Below are 6000 nucleotides of genomic sequence, written 5' to 3'. Positions count from 1 at the left end.
AAATGTTATGTTTAATAATGCTACTGAGGCATTATTTAATGGTCATTCTTTGTGCATTTCGTATAAATTTGCAGACAAGGTAGTAAAGTAAACACTTAAATGTGTGTTTTGATGATTTCTTTCCACTAGTTTAAAAGAAGATGTGTTATGGAAGCAAAATAGATCTCAAAATTGATAAGTACGTGAAACACTGTTTTTGCCTGTAGTGTCTCCCCGAGGATTACAGCGGGTTATTCCTGTATTTTATGGTCAAATAATTTAGAAATCAGTCTTTTATTTACTTACTTCTGTTGTCATGCGTGTGACTGGCTGAGCATCACAAATTAAGAGTCAGAGAGAGCTTTTTACATCATTTCATTCAGTCACGTGAGGCTGATCAATCCTGAGTGTCGGGTTTGATGAGTTTTATCATTTAAGTTTAACCTGAAACATGGAGCCTAATAAATTAATTCCAGTATTCAAGAGAAACCATAATCATATTCTGGGTTAATTAATAATGACGTCACAATCAGAATTTCAATACGTACAGACACAAATAATTCATAAATAAGACAAACGCATTCTGACGGTAGAAATCGGTCCTGCGCTTATAAACAGAACACAGTATAAGTACCACAGACTCTGTATAAATACTCAATGCAGTTTTTTAACAAGGTAACAGGCTACAGAGAGACTGCACCTCCACTCTGACAGTGATTATTACTGTGTCTTTATTAGTTATTATTCAGTACAATCATCATGTGAGCGGACACAAACTTCTCAAGTCTCTCCAGCTGTTAAAGCCGACTGACAGCTGATCCAGCTGTGATCAGAGGTGAAGCAACTGAGGAAAGGACGTCTCATGTATCCTAAAACATATTTCCTCGTTTCCTCTCTCCTCGCATGGTTTCCTTGCTTCTCTCCATGCATCCCTGGTGGGAGGGACTAAGACGCAAGTGAGGGAAACGGGGATGCAATTAAGATACTTGGGATGTAGCCCTGGTCTCTAACACATCCATGTTGTGTATATTCATGACACTTTCTATCTAGTTTTAGGTCTGTCCGTTATCCCCTTGTTGTTCGAGAATTCAGAATCAGAATTACAATGCTCCATGAACCCGCGTGATGAAAATGTGATGTTGATGCAATCCCACAAGGAGTTTGACTTGTGTAGGCGGACGCGGAGCAGCGATCTCAAGGTGACCCCGACGGGCTCCCATGAATGTTTGATCAAGGCCTGCGCGGAGCTGAGGCACCTGTCACAAGGGATCGTCTCTGCGGGTCACGCATGGCTCTCACAGGAAGGGGAGTGCTGCTTTGCTCACACGTCTGCATGCATGTAAATATCCACCCTGACATGATGTTCCAGATAGCAAACTAACAAGAGGGCAATATTTGACAAAGTGCATTGTGGATTTTGCAATATGAAATTGCCAAGACACAAAAACTGGTACTTGTGGCACATTTATGGAAACCATTAACTCATGTATCTATTGACCAGTTGTGCTAAATATGAGCATATTGTCTGCTTTAGTTTGAAACGTTAATAACAGACTTTTTGAAAAAAAACCTACACACAGCTATCTGCATTAGAAACATCCTTTAAAACTTAACACTGCCGTTGAAATACCAGACTCAATACTCAATCACCTGCACCCAGAATTACACTGGTGATAACAACTGCAACCAATTAGATCCCTTAGAAATCAGAGCTTGAACACAATAAGTCTGGTGTTGTTGTGTTTTGTGTTTTTCTCCCTCCTGGGACTCTTCAGGTGCCACCATTTTCTCTGCCCAGCAGCAGCAGTGTGTGAACACACACGGCTGGGGTCATTAGGACCTGGTGGTTAATAGGCCAGGGGAGGCAGACAGACAGGGCCAGTGGGCCAGGTGGCAGCATTCAAAGCAGTGTGTGTGTGTGTGTGTGTGTGTGTTGATGGTCGTGTTATCTCTACATGAGCAGTGTGCACGAGGCGGCAACCTCCGGTTCTAAAAAGGGAAGCCAATGCGCAAGTGCCTTAAACTTGTATTTTTAGCTAATAATGCCAGCAGGGGGCGATTACTCAGGTTGCAAAAAGAAGTCTGATTGTATGAAAGTCTATGAGAAAATGACCACTTCTCTCTTGATTTATTACCTCAGTAAACATTGTAAACATGGGTTTATGGTCTCAATCTCTAGTTTCAAGTCTTCTTCAATACAGCATGATGTTCATTTATTAAATGATGGTCCATTTAGAGTCAAACAGACCATAAAGCAGGGGATGCTTTAGGGCGGGGCTACCTTGTGAATGACAGTTTGCAGCCGCTACCAGAGCTGTATAAGGTGTCTCTACGTCACTCCTCCGCTGTCCAAATATGGTCACTGATGTTCACTGGTTCCAAAAAAACAAGATGGCGACGGGCAAAACGACAAACTTGAGGCTTTAAAACAGCAGTCCGCAAAACCAACGGGTGATACTACGACGACTAGGTCACATTCTTACATACAGTCTATGGTGTGCGCTTGGGTTGGTAGTGTGACCTAGTTGGTATTGTATTATGGTCTTTCATTTAAGGACTTACATTGCTTTTGTTGATTAGCGCTGCTTTCCCTTTAGAAAGTCGTTTTCAGTTTCATTGTGATCTTTTCATTCGACTGTTAAGAAATTCCCAATTTTGTCAATTCTTCTGTTGTACTTGAGTCTCTTTGCCTAAGTTTATTTTATTGCTACACCCCCTCATCCCCGGGGAACGTAAGTGATGTGCACAACAATAGAGGCCATTTTTGGTAAGTAAGAGGACTGCAATTGCAATATACTGTATTTTGTTTATAGTACAATACATTAACTATGACCTTGTCATTTTAAGTTAAAGCCATTGCTCCTGATACTGTTATGAGTATATTGAGAATAAACCCGTTTCATGTTGTGTTCGTAGTCTATATTAACATCATGCTTCCAAGTGCCAAATATTCTAACAGTCTAAGCAGCAGTAGATATAGTGTTGATACTCAACACATCAGTGTGAGGGAAGGGCCTTTTATTTGGTGTTTTGCATGTAAAGTTGTGATGCAAAGAATGTTTATTTGGTCTGAATGGAGTGTTTACTTTTGCAAGAGAATGAAGATATTAATCATTTTGTGTATATGTTTTTGTGTGCAGAGTTTTGTCAAACCCGGCCAGAAATTGCGTTTTGAAAACTGTTATGCGAGCTGAATGGATGTTGCCAGTGGCAATAAGTGAAACATAGCTGTTGTGATCTGATTTCGGTCTGGAGATTTCATTATCTCCAATAAAGGCTTCGCTCGCTGTGGAGCACAGTCCACGGCAAAGGATCTCATCGGCTCTACATATCAAACCAGAGAAGAAGAATTGCCTTTGGCATTTCTAAGTGATTCATGGCCCCTCTTGTATTTCTCTCTACTTTGAATCAGTGAGAATCACAGACTGTCAGTCAGCATTTAGTCTCCCTCTGACATGACCAGAAAATGTCAAACTTGCTAAAAGAAACTTAGCGCAAGGAGTTCATAAGTTCATGGAAATTGAAATAATTTCTTTTCCTTTCATTTGCAGAAGTCTTAATCAGCAGATGGGGTTATCTCATGCTGCCATGGAGATGCATGGTTTGATATGCATCTCTAAAATACTGAAGTCTTCCCTCTCTCATCTTAAGACAATGTGTCAAAGTTTTTTTATTCACAGACTAGATTTTTGCAAAGACCAGAGGTCACTGTTTGCAAGTCTACAACTAGATTCCTTCAGCGATTATTTCACATCCTGCTGCTGGTGGAGATTTACAAGACAAAAAGCTGTTGAACAGTAGAGCAAAGAAAGAGAAGCAGCGTTTGGCACAGCTGCCCTTGTTTGTGCAGTTAACACATCAGAGAGGCACTGCTGTTCATCCAGCAAATCCACCTCAAGGTTGATTTAACTAGTTTACTATTTATTATTATTTTGCATGAGCCAACTCTAAAAACTTCATATTTCCCCAAACATTCAAGATCATGGGAGCGTGCCACAACTCTAGCATTACTATCAGGATTTTATTCAGACACTGCACATTATCTTTAACACTGAAATTGCTTGAAAAGTAGTTTGGTGTGATGTCGGCATTAGCTGTTACCACACAGCTTCAGCTGTGTTACCGCCACCCTCTGGACTGGAGTGGAACCAACCAGTGTTTGCATGTAGTCTGGGAAAACCAAGAGGGATTGCAATTTGTAATCGAGCCAACAGAGGCACGTATGTGGCTAATAGCCTTTTTCCACCAAAGTTATATGCAGGTAATTTCAATCGAAAAACTTGCAAAAAAAAAAAAAAAATAGGCAATAGACTCTTTTCCCAGCGATAGACTAGTATGCCTTTCTGTTTTTTTGCGGCACGTTTGAGGTCACAAACTTGCTGGAAATAAGCATTGGTAAAAAAAAAGTGTCTCCTTCATATTCTTTATATCCGTTACTTATAAATGATCTCTTTCAAACTCTCAATCCAGAGTCGGTGATTATTTTTACAGTGGAAATGGGTTTTTATTTTCTTTCTGCTGAGATTGTGGTTTACAATCAACAGGGAACAATTATCGTTTCTGTCAATGGAGTCTGGTAGCTTTGAGGAGCACATATACTGTAATGGCTTTTTCTTTGCCTGTCTAACTCCTATATCATCTAGGGCTTCACTAATCCTTATTTCACCTTTTTAGGGTTTTAAGGTTTGAAAGAGGAAGTAAGTGGTCCATGAGTTGTGATTGCATGGATTGAACTTTCCTGCTCACAACTGTGACACCAGATAACTTGGACAGTCAGACCGTTCATTGTTAACTGAACATTGGATCGATCAACCCACTGCTATGGGCAACACCGACACCGCGGTGGTATTCAGTGTCATGGGGGGGGGGGGGTCTTTTGAAACTACAGCAGCAAACAAAGCCTGAGATATGAACGAGCATCGCATAAAACACATTTGGCGTAGTTACAAATAGAATTGCACATTGTTGTTCGTACCAGTGGATTGTTAGAGCGCACGGCTGGATGAACAACTTTGTCGTGCTGCAAAAAATCTTTCCTCATCTCGGAAACATGCGAGTGAAGTGTTCCATCACCCCCTCCAAGATAAATCTGCAACATCAGGGCAAATAATTGATTTGTCAATGTAAAATATGTTAGTCATATGTTTGTTTTTTTACCCCAAAGGTCATATTTCAGGAGCAGCCAAACTCCCACATTCTAGGGATCTGCATCACCAGCGGCATTTCATTGATTGTTTTTTTTTTGGGGGGGGGGGGGGGGCTGGGTTTTCTCTCACAGCTTTAAAAATAGAGTTCAACAATAAGCCAAATTACTTTTAGGAAAAAGTTTGAGTCGCAACACAAAATGAAATGACACGTTTTGGTTTACTTTACCCTGTTTGTTTTCCCCGTTCTTCTATTGTCTCACTTCAGTCTGTACCACACGACCAAGCCGAGTTGCCTATAAATAACTGGATAAAAATAAGCAGGCAGCGGCTGCTTTGTTAAGTCTAAGACGGTGCACATGTTCAGGAGACAGCACCAGTCAAAATTGGCAGCAATTTTTGAAATGCCACAATGTTTTGATGCGTTTCCTGGAAAGAAAAGAAAAGAGGAAAAAAAAAGAAATAAGAAAGTGTGCTTGACAGCCAAGATGGGTCCGGCAACACGTACCTGCTGAAACGCTTGACTGGGAGACATTTTGAAGAAGATTCTGCTTGATTCCGGCAGGTGGAACAAGGGGGGGGGGGACAAAGAAACACACTTTGAATACTCCATTTATCAGGGGCCTTATCTTAGTGCTGTCTTTTGGCCCTTAGTGTGTCCCTTCCGAGACGCAAGCAACTGCTTATCTTCCACTGGGATATCACGCAGCGTCATCTGCAGCTAATTCAAACCGGTATTACTAGTCACAAAGTATGAATGATGGCCACAGCGTAGGGCCGCTTCCCAAAAAAAGAAAAAGAGAAATTCTAATCGTTTTGCCTTTGAAGAGAGTCACAATAGAATCAGAAGACATTCATCTGCGTGGTAATGAAGTGT

Source organism: Anarrhichthys ocellatus, unplaced genomic scaffold, assembly GCF_004355925.1.
Source record: "Anarrhichthys ocellatus isolate YVR2014 unplaced genomic scaffold, GSC_Weel_1.0 scaffold36, whole genome shotgun sequence".
In the NCBI taxonomy this organism is placed as follows: domain Eukaryota; kingdom Metazoa; phylum Chordata; class Actinopteri; order Perciformes; family Anarhichadidae; genus Anarrhichthys; species Anarrhichthys ocellatus.
Note: the sequence above shows the minus strand (reverse complement) of the source record.